Source organism: Amphiprion ocellaris, chromosome 5 (genome assembly GCF_022539595.1).
Source record: "Amphiprion ocellaris isolate individual 3 ecotype Okinawa chromosome 5, ASM2253959v1, whole genome shotgun sequence".
Classification (NCBI taxonomy): Eukaryota; Metazoa; Chordata; class Actinopteri; family Pomacentridae; genus Amphiprion; species Amphiprion ocellaris.
This window is the reverse complement of record NC_072770.1, coordinates 38,392,216-38,408,917: the sequence shown is the minus strand read 5'-3', so window position 1 is coordinate 38,408,917 and position 16,702 is coordinate 38,392,216.

Here is a 16,702-nt window from a genome sequence, read left to right as displayed (position 1 = left end):
CAAAAGACCTGTCCCAAGTGACTCAATACTTATAGAAAATGACAAAAAACCTTTTGTGGCAACACTTCTAGAATATCACCTGTGAATAAAAGGTGTTGGAGCTGCATTTTACAAAGACTTTCAAACCAAATCTGATCAGAATTCATGAGGACAGCTTTGGTTTGCGTTATGATGCCGGCATGTTTTCATAGCAGGACAATAAACATCACATTATTCCTTCCAAGTGGTTTATCTTTTAAAAAAGTTGATACATTAATAATCATCCGTTAGAACTCCAGATCGACGCTTTTCTGTCTCGTTGACCTTCTACTTTTCAACAGCGTGTTCGTCCATCTGTATTGTCTGGATTACAGCATTTGTTGTCGCCGTCTGGACAGAAATATGAATCCCAGTGCCGCCTTTATGTTCCACTAATTAGGACTTTTTACACAACACAAGTTTTGACCCCGGAGCTAAACGCCGAACTACCCTTGGGGCAGTTCATCCCTTCGCTACGAGCTGCTTAACAATGATTCATTCAAAGGGCTCGCTGCTTTTAAATAAAGGAAGTGAGCGCTCAGGTCCTCTCCGATTGCCGTAGATAGAATTTCTCTCTTTGGTAATCACAAACCATTTACTGCAGGTAGAAAACATTTCATTTTAACCAGCTGGAGGCCTCTCATAGTATTAAATATCTGCATCATCTACCTGGACTGGGACTAAAAATAACCTTTGTGAAAGACGTACCTCTACAGAAGCAGGAAGTAATCTACATCCTGAATCGACCACAGCAGCTTCCTGTATGTCCTCAAACCCAACTGTGTCGCAGTCGACTCCTTCTTGCTCCGTCTGAGTTAAGAGGAGGTCAAACAGCAGCAGATTAAAAGTGTCACATTTCTATAGATCCATCACTCCGTCCTTCGTCCCGCTGGAGTGTGAACAGAAGTGTTGTGTTTCAGGGAGATGAGCAGGAAAGGATGCTCTAAAAGACAAGCTCCATTCTGTTAGGAAGCTCATAATTTAGAAAAAACATGTTTAGAAATGAAACTAGCTGCTCTCTGGTCCAGTACATAGAACTTTAACATCCAAACAAACACCTGGAAGTGGAATTTCTCCTTGTTTATCTGCAGAATTCACATTATTGTCCTTGTTTATTATTAAATCTCTGTCCTAAATCTTGGTAATTTTGTCCTTTTCCCAACAAAAAAGAAGCTGGTAGGAGGTAAATTACACACAAAACTGTCATGTGTCAACTATAAACTAAAACTTAAGATACTTGCACCAGTCTACGGTTTATTTAGACGTCATTTCTTATTTAAAGGACGACCCTGGTTTATTTAATATGACTGTTGTGCATCTCTAGACCCTCTGTTGTAGAGATTCAGGGAAATGAGGACAAAACAACTTAGGTCAGAGTAGAAACTCCCAAAGAAATCTGATTTTTACATAGATCCTGTTTTTGTTTCAGTCTGACTGGAAGGAAAAAGTGTGGCAGACATTCGGCCAAGTGCATTACAGATTTCCATCCAAGGTTTGTTTTTATGTACAAGTCTGACGTTCTGAAGCTCGGCAGCTTAATATGATTGTGGACCATTGTGATGACAGATCAGTTCAGTTTTATGAACAAATGACTAGAAACTTGCAAAAAATGAGACTTAAAATTTCTTCAATGTGCCAAAATATTGTCCAAAATGCCACAAAACTTGTCCAACAAGTCAAAAAAAAATTGTCCAGAGTCACCCAAATCACATCACAAAATACCAAAAAAATTAATTAAAAAACTAAATGATTCAAAAGTGTTCCAAAGTGACTTAAGATTTATCCATAATGGCTGAAAGGTTGACCTAAAGGCTTTGAAACTTGTCCAGAAAAGACAAAAACATTTACGTTTCATTGTAAACATTAGTGGATCACCCTGTGGACCAATATGAGGACAGCAGCAGGAAAACTCAGTTTGATAGTCAAGCGATTTGAAACTTGTCCAAAAAGTCAAAAAATGTCCAAAGTGACTTGAAATTTGTCCAAAATGACTCTAATCATGTCCAAAATGACTAAACAGTTACCTACTGGTCCAGTGACTCCACACATGTAGAAAAAGACTTCAAACTTATTTAAAATGAAATAATGAAAACTTGTCCAAAGTACTGAACACTCACATGTCCAATGACTCCAAATTTGTCCAAAGGGACTATAAAGTTGACAAAACTGTCTGACTCAAAAATTGTCCAAAGTGTATTGAAACTTGTTCAAAATGACATACTTAAAAACTCACACGACTTCAAATTTGAAGTAAAAAAAACTGTCAAAAGTGAATCGAAAATGGTTCAAACTGAACTGAAACTTGCTTCAGTTCAGTTTGTCAAAAATAACAAAACAGTGGTCCAAAGTGACCTAAATCTTTTCCAACATGCCAAAAACTTGTTCAAGTGACTAAAAATGTATCCAGCATGCCAAAAAACAGAATATCAGAATATCAATAAGCTGCCCAAAATACCAAATAAAGTTGTCCGAAGTGACAAAAAAAATGTCAGAAGTGAGTAAAAACTTGTTCAAAATGACTAAAAACTTGTCCAATATGCCAAAACACCTCACCAACATGCCAAATAAAGTAGTCCAAAATGACCCAAATCATGTCCAAAATTATTCAACACTTACTTGTCCAGTGACTCCAAACTGGTCCAAAGCAACTAAAAACCTGTTCAAAATGACAAAAACTTGTCCAAAATACTCAAAACACACATGTCCATCAACTTCAAATTTGTCTGAAGTGAATTTGCCCAAAATGACAAAAAAAGTCACTCAAAAATGGTCCAAACTGAACTGAAACTTGTTTAAAATGACAAACAAATTACTAAAAACCTGCCCAAAGTCACCTAAATCTTTCCCAGAATGTCTAAAATGTCTCCAAAGTGACTACAAACTTACCCCAAATTCCTTAATTCTTGTTTAAAATGATGTGTTCTCGGCTTTTGGCAAAGAATGCTTTGAACTGAGGTGCAGTTCGTCTTTGTTTTGAGCTAAAATCTACTTTTGACTCACCGTTATGAACTCAGAGTCGAGGCAGCATTGAAGGTAGTGAAAGTTTCATAACCCCACGACAAAATAAAAATCCATCTTCCCAAACAATATCACAGCCTCACACGGTGTCAGACTTCCAATCAAACAGAAACTTCAGCAGCGAACACACAGCGGCCGTTATCCAATCAGAGCTGGAGAATCCGACCACGCACACCTGTCTGGTCTGGTCCTCCACACAGGGATCTACTGCTACAGAGAGCAGAAGAAGAAGGAGAGAATTGAGAGTCGGTATTAGAAAACTCAGCTCTGCCACGGCGCTGGAACCTTCCCTCTAAGTGAACAGCTGACAGCAGCTCCGATGGCGGCCAATACTGCAAACCGACAGCTGGGAAATTGCCTCTGCAACATAACTGCCTCCTGCCTCTTATAGTTTGGAGTCGGCCACATCACGCCGACTTCCTGCGAAGACCAGCTGGACCTATAACTCCAGGACTTCCATCACCGGAGACACAACAGAACACGCTTCTCTACAGCTCAACTGCTCTTTTCACGGTTTTATTTTTACATGTTTGGATGAAAACATTCAGATTAGGTGGAATTTAAATAAAATGAGTCAGTCTGGATTATAAGAGGAAAGAGAAGACACTGAGACAGAATTAGTTCTCCAAGACCTTCCAAAACCAGTTGAAACCCAGAACCATAAACCAAGTATGAAAGCAACTCGAAACAAGATTCAGAATACATCCAAATCAGGCCATAATCAGCTCCATCACCGAGTTCAAAACCACTTAAAAAAACAGTAAAAAAAAAACAAAACAAACAAAAAACAAATACAAAGGAAGCTTCAAAACCAGTTCAAAATCAGGTTCAAATGAAGTCCAAAACCTCTACCAAAAACCACATTTGAAGCAAGATGAAACCAGGTTCAAAACTATTCCAAAACCAGTCAAAAATCAAGTCCATATCTTGTCCAATAGCAGGCCAAAATCTTTTCCAGAACCAGTCTAAATCCAATCAAAAACCCATCTGAAACCAATCTAAACCATAGTATCAACAGCCAATTATGAAAGCAACTTGAAACTAGATTCTAATCCAGTCCAAATCAGAACCAGAACCAGTTTGAAACCAGTCTAAATCCAGCATCATAAATCAAGTAAATAAGGAAGTGGAAAACAGGTTAAAAACAAGTCCAATCAGGTCCAAAACCAGTCTGAAACCAACTCAAAACCAGATTCAAAACCAGTTCAATATCAGGCCCAAATTCAGTCCAAAACCCATACCAAAAACCAGGTATAAAGCAAGTTGAAGCTATGTTCGAAACTATTCCAAAACCAGTCAAAAATCAAAAATCTAGTCTAAACATAGGTCTAAAACAAGCCTGAAACAGTCTAAAACCAGTCTAAACATAAATTCTAAAATCAATGTGAAACCAGTCTATACCCAGTACCATAAACCAAGTATGAAAGCCAATTAAAACCAGGTTCAAAATTAGTTCAAAAATGGTCTAAAACCAGTCTAAAACTAGTCTAAAACATAAGTTGTAAAACCAATCTGAATCCAGTCTAAACACGACTTCATCACTGCAGATTCAACAGCTTCTTTATATGAACCTCTATTTTAATGTTTTTCTTTAGTTTGTCTGAAAACAGCTGATTTACGGCTCAGAAATGCATCTTTTCATGTTTATTCTCCACTAAATGCTCCTCAGATGGATGTCAGTGAGGAGGTTTGTTTTCGTTGGCACTTCTAGATGCTAACAGGAAGTGAAAGTGATGCAGGTGATTTTAGGAAGCTGTCAGATGGCGGAGTGGCATCGAGCAGGTGACATGATCAGAACACCAATCAGGAAGTGAGTGACAAGTGTTTGATGAAGCCACACAAGCAGTGACGCAACGCGAAGCAGGAATCAGTCCGGAGCAGCGTCCAGTCAAACATCTGGCACCGCTGCTGGCTGGAGTCTGAACACTGGAACGAGTTCTACCAGATGATTTATGGTTCCCTGTAAAGTGTTAACCTCGTGATGGAAAGTTATATGTTCTGACTCGGTGGAATATAAATAAAACTGAGTCGAGTCGGTCTAGATTATATGAGGAAACAGAAGACACTGAGACAGACTGAATCCACAGAAGAACTTCTTCACGACGCTCCCACACCAAGTCCAACACGGAGTACAAAAAACGAGTATTTTAGGAAGTTGGGACCTGATTTCAGACTGACTGGTCCAAATCAGGTCTAAAACCAGTTAATTTTGAAATTGCACCAAATGAGTGTAAAAATGCAGATCTCAGTCCACCAACATGGTCTTTGCTCAGCTTCAGCTCAGTTTTATGGATTAAATCTTTGTTTATACCAACTTTGACCTGATCTGGTTGGAGCTAAACCACCAGGTTGTAAATTTTCCATCAAAAACTAACACAAGAGCTCCTGAAGAGTTGTTAGTTATGATGTCGTTTTACAACAGAACCTGTTTTTGTGTACAAATTGTTTATATTTTGTGCACCTGAGATAGAAAAACCATCTTTTAGAATCTTTGGGAAACACTGGAAGAAATATTTCTGTCCTTTAACTGTCGTATTTTCTACGTTTTCATGTTGCTTCTTTTACGTAACTAAAGGATTCAGACCAACAGATGAGTCACTTTATTTATGCAATTAAGGGAACAATGAACCTTTTCATCAACTATATTTAGTTTTTTATTGTCTCTACTGTACGTCACAGATACTATTCCTGCTCTAATGATCATTTTCTCTGAGCTGCTTCATTTCCTCGCTTCTTGCTGATTATCAGACAGTAAAAAACACATCACAAACAGCCCGTCGCCCACCGTCTGACTGCTATTTCCATCATGTCACCGCCGGTTTGTTTCCTCGGGGGTCTGTCAGCCGTCTGCCTCTGCAATAATCCCCTGATCGGCCTGTCTTCCTGACGGTGGGTCCGTGGGGAATCCGGTCCGATGACGGATGGTGAAATGACACCATTATACTGCATTTATGAACACAATAGGAGAACAGACACGCCGGCCTCTTTAGCGCTCAGTTTGAGAGTTTCTCGATTTGCATGTTTGGTTTGTTTGTGCGTCTGTCACTCGGAGTCTGATTGTGTAGATTCCCTGGAGAATGCTGGCATCTGTCTGGCCTCCGAAATGAACCTCAGCATCTCAGCTCCCCGAGGTCTCCGGAGTCGTCTTCCTCCTCCAGTCTGTCGCTACGTCTTTCTCCATTTTCTCCAAAGGTGTGATTTCATTCCCCGGGGAACCGCAGCGTTTGAGGAAGTTACTTTGTCGACGAGTGTTTGCGCTGCAGGAAGACCAGCGTTTAAATGGAGTTCTGAGCAGGTTGAGGACGTCCTCGGTGGGTGGCGGCACTTTGTGAAGGTTCAGGTAGAGTTTACAGAGCTGAAGGTCAATGATTGGAGGTGGAAAACGAGACGATTAAAAGAAGTAAATGACAAACTTAAAAGATAACTGTCAGACCATCTATTACTGGACTTATTCTTTTTGTGGCTAAAGATGCAGTAGCTCTGGATTTGAGACAGATTTGTTCAGTTTTTATTGATGTTGCAGCAAATCATCAAATTGACATTGTAAGGTCAAGATTTTGAAATGTTACGAGACTCTCACCAAACAAAGATTGAATCTGGAGTGGTGGGATGGAAGCGTGGATGTTTTCAACGTTGTTTCATACTTGTGTAGTTTTACACTGGTTTTCGATTGGATTTAGACCAGGCTGGTTTCTAGCATGGTTTCAACTTGCTTTCATTCTTGGTTTAGAATAATTTTGAACTATTTTTGGACTAGATTTGAACCAGGTTTTGAGCTGGTTTTGAACAGATTTTGAACCTGGTTTCAACTTGCTTTTTTTACTTGGTTTATGACACTGGATTAATACTGGATTGAAACTGGTTTTGGACTGGTCTCGAATCTGTTTTCAAGTTGCTTTCCTAATTGATTTTTGATACAAGGTTTAGATTGGTTTCAGATTGATTTTGGATTGGTTTTAACTTTACAAATAGTCACAGTTTGCACCATAAAAATGTTCAGATATGGTCGAGCAACAACTCTAAAAACTGTATTTATAAATCTCTAATATGAATACTTTTTCCGACACTGATCCAAACCTGGGGCTGCACAGTGGTGTAGTGGTTAGCACTTTCGCCTTGCAGCAAGAAGGTCCCTGGTTCGCGTCCCGGCTTTCCCGGGATCTTTCTGCATGGAGTTTGCATGTTCTCCCTGTGCATGCGTGGGTTCTCTCCGGGTACTCCGGCTTCCTCCCACAGTCCAAAAATATGCTGAGGTTGATTGATTATTCTAAATTGCCCGTAGGTGTGAATGTGAGAGTGCTTGTTTGTCTTTGTATGTAGCCCTGCGACAGACTGGCGACCTGTCCAGGGTGTCCCCTGCCTTCGCCCGAGTCAGCTGGGATAGGCTCCAGCCCCCCCCCCGCGACCCTAGTGAGGATTAAGCGGTGTATAGATAATGGATGGATAATGGATGATCCAAACCTTAAACCAAATTTTACGACTGAATTTAATTATTTTCATTTGAACGACTCCTTTTTTGTCCCTAAATAGACATTTCTTAGCCTCAGAAGTACAAAAACACCCATATATAGCGAAAAATCTGTGTGTTAAAATTATTTTCTGGGTCTTGTATTGTGTTTATATGATAACAGCTAGCTAGAGAAGCTAAAACTAACACTGATTCAGCTCATTAGTCAGTAGAAACATTGATCTGGTGTCTTATTACAGCTTTCTGCATGTGAATCACGTGTTGTGAATGAATTAGCTGCTGTTTGTGGATGCTAATCTGGGTGTATTTTAAATGTGTTTGTGTTTCCGATATAAATCCTTGTTAGCGTCTTTAAGCTAGCTGCTTTGGAGGTCACTGCTGGTTTTAATCCTCCTGGTCAGCAGCAGAGGAGCTAATATAAGTAATTGTTTTATTTACAGCAGGCTTGTGTGGATTTACACGTGTAATGTGTGTTCATGTATGTAAATCGTGTTCAGAAAAGGACAAATCAAAGTCACAGCATCAGGATGAATGTTTCTGATGCCTGAACGGACTAAACTGAGTCTAAAATATTCTGATTTATCTTCTTTTAAAGCCTCCATGCAGGTAGCAGCTGTGGACCAAATATCTCTTCAACACCTGCAGGGAATTTATTCAAATCTGGCACAAATTTTCACCTGAACTCATCGACTAACTGATTGGATTTTGGTTCTAAAAACTATTTTTAAACATTGCAAACCAGGAACAGATGGAGACATGGGAGGAAATTAAAACTGAACTAGTTGGTTTAGAAGCACAACCACAAAGTGATAGTTCTAGAGTGTTTACGACAAAAATTCACACAAATAATGGAATAAAAATGGCTTTGTGTTCTGTTATTTTTCATTCTAGAAAGGTTTTCCTCATTTAGTGCAATTTTTTTTTTTTTTTACTGGTTGCGACACAAATTGTGATTAATTTCAGACTATTCAGTCAATTTTGACTGGTTTTATGTCGTTCAGGACTATTTGAGTCCTTTTGGACTGTTTACCAATTGTGAAAGATTTGAAGTAATTCATTTTTGAGTTTTTTTTCATTTTGGACAAGTTCCAAGTGAAAATATCTAAAAATGGAACCCTTGTCTACTGATGCCAGAGGCTCAAAATTTGGCAAAATGTCGACCAAAGATTGTATTTTAGTATAAATATGGATCCATCCATATAAATACACTTGCAGAAACTTTATGGGGCCAAAATACCAGCCTTGATTGGACATTTTATACTTAGAACATTTTTTAACTGATTTTGAGACACATTTTAATTGTTTTCTGACTATTTGTTCATTCTGGACTGGTTTTATGTAATTTAGGACTATTTATGAGTCCTTTAGGACTATTTTTACTAATTGTGAAAGATTTAAAGCCACTTCTGACTATTTTTGAGTCATTTTGGACAAATTTCAAGTCAAAATACCCAAAAACTGGAACTTTGTCTTGTTGAACCTCTCACCCATCAGATTCTACTGATGTTAGAGCCTCAACAGTTGGTGAAATGTGGACTAAAGACTGGATTTTAGTGGAAATATGGATCCATCCATTTGTGTACACTGGAGTCACAATATCATTCTTGATTAAAAAATGTGTACTTTTTTTTCCATGTTAGAGGTCAAATAAGTATTTATTAATGTCATTTTGGACAAATTTTGGGTCATTTTAAACAATCTGAGTGATCCTGGACAATTTTTAAATAGTTGTAAACAAGTTTAAAGGTGTTTCAGAGATGTTGTTGAGACAGATTTCAAGTCAACATAGCAAAACACTGGAATCTTGTCTTGCCATATTTGCCACACATCAGATTCTACTGATGTTAGAGGCATTAAAGTTGGTGAAATGTCAACCAAAGACTGTACTTTTATTCGGAAATATGAATCCATCAATAGAAATACACTTACAGGAACTTTATGGAGACACTCGACCAGCCTTGATAGGATTTTTAATTTTTTTTTTTCCCCATTTTCAAGGTTCAACAATTGATAATTATCAACATTTTGTGACAAATATTGCGTCATTCTGGAGAGGTTTCAAGTTATTTTGGGCAAATTTAAGTATTTTGGACACGTTCTGTGTCAGTTTGGACCAATTTAAGGAATTTTCATATAGTTTAGAACAATCTTTGTCTTGTTTTAGACAGATCTGGAGTAATTTTATTGATGTCAATGCCTCAAAAGTTTGAGAAATGTCGACCAAAGTCTCTGTTTTTTAGTAGAAACATGGATCCATCCATTTATAAACACTCACAGAAACTTTATGGGTACATAATACCAGCTTTTTTGGAAAATTTTGCACTTTTGTCATTTTCAAGAGCCATTATTTATTTATTTTAGCCTTTACTGACAACATTTAGTCAATCTGGACATTTTTTTTTTTTTTAATCATTTTTAGGAACACGTTTGAATTGTTGATGTTTAGTTTCACTTCAGTGGTGTTTTTCATGCATTTCAGCTTGAACTCTGTATATTTGCGGCTTTATGCTGGAGTTAGTGTTGGCGTGGGAGGAGGAGGAGGGAGGTCAGCAGTCATTACTCACCGCTAGCTGTGTTTACCTTCATCTAATAGGAAAAACAACATTGATGGCTTCCACTGCGTTAGAAATCGATAGATTACCCAAACGCGTTATAAATCATGTTGCTTTGTCGCAGCGATGAACTCCGAGCATTGATCTGTGCGCAGATTTAATAAGAGGCCCCCAGCAGGCCGGGCTGCCATCTAAATTAAGCTCTGCAGGATGGAATCACAGCCGAAACCAACGACTCGAGGGGCTGGAGTCTGAGTCTGGGGGCTCGGAGGTAGAAAAAGCTGCTGGGAAAACTGAGATCTAATCAGTGGCTGGAAGACGTGAAGGCGTTTTATTTAAAATGAACAAAAATAAACAAAATAAGACACAAGTGATGAGAAATTACCACAAAAAGATATAACAACCAAACTGTGACACAAAATGACTATAAAAGGGGAATGTAACTACAAAAAACATGAAAAATTAACCAAATAATGCACAAAATGACCAAATGGGAAAGAAAAAATTATGCAAAAACAATCAAATGTGACGCAAAACAATCTAAATGACACCAAATAGCAGCAAAACCAGTCTGAATGTAACTAACAGTAAATTCACAGACAAGAGAGACTGATTAAAATCAAAGCTACTGGATGAATAAATAAAGTCAGCATGACTCAGAAACAGTGAACAGAGGAGCAGGTTGTTGGAGATACATTCAGCATGGTGAAACATCTTTCTACTGATGATGGAAAAACATCTACTGATGATGGAAAAACATCTACTGATGATGGAGAAACATCTACTGATGATGGAAAAACATCTACTGATGATGGAAAAACATCTACTGATGATGGAGAAACATCTACTGATGATGGAGAAACATCTACTGATGATGGAGAAACATCTACTGATGATGGAAAAACATCTACTGATGATGGAAAAACATCTACTGATGATGGAGAAACATCTACTGATGATGGAGAAACATCTACTGATGGTGGAAAAACATCTACTGATGATGGAAAAACATCTACTGATGATGGAGAAACATCTACTGATGATGGAAAAACATCTACTGATGATGGAAAAACATCTACTGATGATGGAGAAACATCTACTGATGATGGAAAAACATCTACTGATGATGGAGAAACATCTACTGATGATGGAAAAACATCTACTGATGATGGAAAAACATCTACTGATGATGGAAAAACATCTACTGATGATGGAGAAACATCTACTGATGATGGAAAAACATCTACTGATGATGGAAAAACATCTACTGATGATGGAAAAACATCTACTGATGGTGGAAAAACATCTACTGATGATGGAAAAACATCTACTGATGATGGAGAAACATCTACTGATGATGGAGAAACATCTACTGATGATGGAGAAACATCTACTGATGATGGAAAAACATCTACTGATGATGGAAAAACATCTACTGATGATGGAAAAACATCTACTGATGATGGAAAAACATCTACTGATGATGGAAAAACATCTACTGATGATGGAGAAACATCTACTGATGATGGAAAAACATCTACTGATGATGGAAAAACATCTACTGATGATGGAGAAACATCTACTGATGATGGAAAAACATCTACTGATGATGGAGAAACATCTACTGATGATGGAAAAACATCTACTGATGATGGAAAAACATCTACTGATGATGGAAAAACATCTACTGATGATGGAGAAACATCTACTGATGATGGAAAAACATCTACTGATGATGGAGAAACATCTACTGATGATGGAAAAACATCTACTGATGATGGAGAAACATCTACTGATGATGGTGAAACATCTACTGATGATGGAGAAACATCTACTGATGATGGAGAAACATCTACTGATGATGGAAAAACATCTACTGATGATGGAAAAACATCTACTGATGATGGAAAAACATCTACTGATGATGGAAAAACATCTACTGATGATGGAGAAACATCTACTGATGATGGAAAAACATCTACTGATGATGGAGAAACATCTACTGATGATGGAAAAACATCTACTGATGATGGAAAAACATCTACTGATGATGGAAAAACATCTACTGATGATGGAAAAACATCTTTCTAGAATGAAGCTGCCACAATTATTTGGTAAAATTCCCAGAGACAGTTCAGATTTGGGTTCTTTTACAGATTTATGAGATCTTTGAGCAGCTTGTTCTCTGGTCTTTTGTATTTATTTCTATTTATTTTCTGTTTGAAATGCAGCTCATCTGACCTCTGTACAGTTTGTTTATTCCACTGACCTCCTAAGTAGGTTAGTGTTGCATAAACGCTCCGTGTTCCTGCCAGAGGGAAGGTCTGGAATGAAAAGAGCCATACATACCTCTGAATATATAAATAAATATTTATATGGAGCACACGAGCAGCATAAAGGTGCGCGGGAAACGCAGCGCATGAATAAACGTCTTTCAGAAACGAAACATAAAGACAGGAATGTTTTCTACGTCTGTTTACCCTCATCAGATAAAACACACAAGACTGGCAATATTCTCACAGAGTTACAAGATTTCTGCACAAAAATAAATAAAAACTGAGCTTTAAAATGTGAAAATGTCAAACTAATGGATTCCAAACTCATTTAAAGCAACTTGACATCTTGTTTTCCTTTCGCTGGCTGATTTATCAGTATTTTTGCCTCTCATTTTTGCTTTTTAATGTCTGTCTCCCAGAGAATTCAACTTAATAATTAATGTATAAAATTGTATATATGTATGTAAATAAATGTATGTATGTATGTGTGTATAAAATTATAAAATAAAAAACCAGGTCGTATCAGGCCGACCTGAATCTTTGGGTATCCAGTCAAAAGTTTAGACTCACCTTTTTCTCATTTAATGGTTTTTCTTTATTTACATTGTAGATTCTCACTGAAGGTATCAAAACTATGAATGGAATCATGTAGTAAACAATAAACTGTGAAACTTTCTCTGGATGAGTCACCTAAAATGATTCATTTCAGCAACATTAAATAAAATAACGTTGGTGTCTGAAGAATGTAATTACCCGTTTCAAATGGCTCTTAAACACACGCTCTAGTTTTTAACCTGGTTGTCAAATCGATTCTGACAGTTTTTCGAGTGTTTTTTAATTCGACAATTTAAATTTCTGTTCAATCATCCGGAACGATAGTCATCAGAAAACCTCCCTGGAGTTTATGCAGATTTAAAAGGTGGGTTTTGAATTCAAGATCGGTTTAAATATGTAGATTTTTGAGTTAGCAATTAGCACCTGAGAATGCTCCTGAATGTCAGCGTTGATCTTTGTCTGCTAAATAAATCATGACTAATGAGTGTGGAGCTTTTTTTTTTATTATTTTATTCCTACCTGCATTTTGACAAAATCTGATGTAATAACTGATCAAACTGGTATCCAATCAATCAATAAAAAACATCTACTGATGATGGAGAAACATCTACTGATGATGGAGAAACATCTACTGATGATGGAAAAACATCTACTGATGATGGAAAAACATCTACTGATGATGGAAAAACATCTACTGATGATGGAGAAACATCTACTGATGATGGAAAAACATCTACTGATGATGGAAAAACATCTACTGATGATGGAAAAACATCTACTGATGGTGGAAAAACATCTACTGATGATGGAAAAACATCTACTGATGATGGAGAAACATCTACTGATGATGGAGAAACATCTACTGATGATGGAAAAACATCTACTGATGATGGAAAAACATCTACTGATGATGGAGAAACATCTACTGATGATGGAAAAACATCTACTGATGATGGAAAAACATCTACTGATGATGGAGAAACATCTACTGATGATGGAAAAACATCTACTGATGATGGAGAAACATCTACTGATGATGGAAAAACATCTACTGATGATGGAAAAACATCTACTGATGATGGAAAAACATCTACTGATGATGGAGAAACATCTACTGATGATGGAAAAACATCTACTGATGATGGAAAAACATCTACTGATGATGGAAAAACATCTACTGATGATGGAAAAACATCTACTGATGATGGAGAAACATCTACTGATGATGGAGAAACATCTACTGATGATGGAGAAACATCTACTGATGATGGAAAAACATCTACTGATGATGGAGAAACATCTACTGATGATGGAGAAACATCTACTGATGATGGAAAAACATCTACTGATGATGGAGAAACATCTACTGATGATGGAAAAACATCTACTGATGATGGTGAAACATCTACTGATGATGGAAAAACATCTACTGATGATGGAAAAACATCTACTGATGATGGAAAAACATCTACTGATGATGGAAAAACATCTTTCTAGAATGAAGCTGCCACAATTATTTGGTAAAATTCCCAGAGACAGTTCAGATTTGGGTTCTTTTACAGATTTATGAGATCTTTGAGCAGCTTGTTCTCTGGTCTTTTGTATTTATTTCTATTTATTTTCTGTTTGAAATGCAGCTCATCTGACCTCTGTACAGTTTGTTTATTCCACTGACCTCCTAAGTAGGTTAGTGTTGCATAAACGCTCCGTGTTCCTGCCAGAGGGAAGGTCTGGAATGAAAAGAGCCATACATACCTCTGAATATATAAATAAATATTTATATGGAGCACACGAGCAGCATAAAGGTGCGCGGGAAACGCAGCGCATGAATAAACGTCTTTCAGAAACGAAACATAAAGACAGGAATGTTTTCTACGTCTGTTTACCCTCATCAGATAAAACACACAAGACTGGCAATATTCTCACAGAGTTACAAGATTTCTGCACAAAAATAAATAAAAACTGAGCTTTAAAATGTGAAAATGTCAAACTAATGGATTCCAAACTCATTTAAAGCAACTTGACATCTTGTTTTCCTTTCGCTGGCTGATTTATCAGTATTTTTGCCTCTCATTTTTGCTTTTTAATGTCTGTCTCCCAGAGAATTCAACTTAATAATTAATGTATAAAATTGTATATATGTATGTAAATAAATGTATGTATGTATGTGTGTATAAAATTATAAAATAAAAAACCAGGTCGTATCAGGCCGACCTGAATCTTTGGGTATCCAGTCAAAAGTTTAGACTCACCTTTTTCTCATTTAATGGTTTTTCTTTATTTACATTGTAGATTCTCACTGAAGGTATCAAAACTATGAATGGAATCATGTAGTAAACAATAAACTGTGAAACTTTCTCTGGATGAGTCACCTAAAATGATTCATTTCAGCAACATTAAATAAAATAACGTTGGTGTCTGAAGAATGTAATTACCCGTTTCAAATGGCTCTTAAACACACGCTCTAGTTTTTAACCTGGTTGTCAAATCGATTCTGACAGTTTTTCGAGTGTTTTTTAATTCGACAATTTAAATTTCTGTTCAATCATCCGGAACGATAGTCATCAGAAAACCTCCCTGGAGTTTATGCAGATTTAAAAGGTGGGTTTTGAATTCAAGATCGGTTTAAATATGTAGATTTTTGAGTTAGCAATTAGCACCTGAGAATGCTCCTGAATGTCAGCGTTGATCTTTGTCTGCTAAATAAATCATGACTAATGAGTGTGGAGCTTTTTTTTTTATTATTTTATTCCTACCTGCATTTTGACAAAATCTGATGTAATAACTGATCAAACTGGTATCCAATCAATCAATAACCCTCTGAATGTGGTCAGTGTGGTTAGAAACTGCAGCGAAACATCATCGTATTTGTAGGAAGTCGTGGATGCATTTAAATTAAAAACCATGCACGTGTTTGTGAGCCTCTTAACACAGCCAGCGGATTCACAGCCGCCTAATTACGAGCCGAACACTGATGTTTAGCGTTGTCCATCAGCTGTCAGCCATTATGAGACTCCGTTACCGCTGCCACGGCAACGCAAGAGCCTTTTACTGACGATCCAGAGCCTGGAAAGAACACTCAGAGAAAATACATAAATAAAAAACACAGAAACTGTGACACTTCAAACAACATATGTTGGGATAATTAGCAAACCCAAACAATTTGCATTTTAGACACCTCACCAATTATTTCCATTTCAGCGTTCCGGAGCCGTGGAGGCGAAGAGAGAGGAAGAGGAAGCGGCGGTGAAGGTTAAACGAAGAAAAGGGAAGAGGGAAACATTTATTTCCTTCAATGCAAACTCTCATTTGGCTGGCACAGCAAGGTGTAAATAAACCACACAATTAATTGGAGATGGATGCAAGTGGGTGGGAAACTCCCTCAAGGGCAATAAACACTCGCTGCCAGAGCTGTTTCCACTCGGCGGAACAGAAACACCAGCACTGTGTGGACCGTCCACAACCACAGGCTCATTTATCAGGGCTTTCCAAAACAATCCGCCGTCCACCAAATCAAAAGGTCCCCATAACACTGCAGACATCCCCGTAAAGTGCAAAAAACCAACACGGGCCGCTGTAAAGTTTGTACGCTCATCGATTTACCCGAATACACCCTTAATGTGGTTAGGATTTTAAACATTTCAGGAACATTTAGGCAAAACTGCCAAAATGAGGCAAAAATCCTGGAATTAAAGTCATTTCAGTCCAACCAGCGGATCAGAATGCAACAAAAAGAAGCAAAAATTCACATTTTAGGACCTGAAATTGGTCAGTTTTGGACACTTTTGCAGGAAAATCAACATTAAGAGTTACAA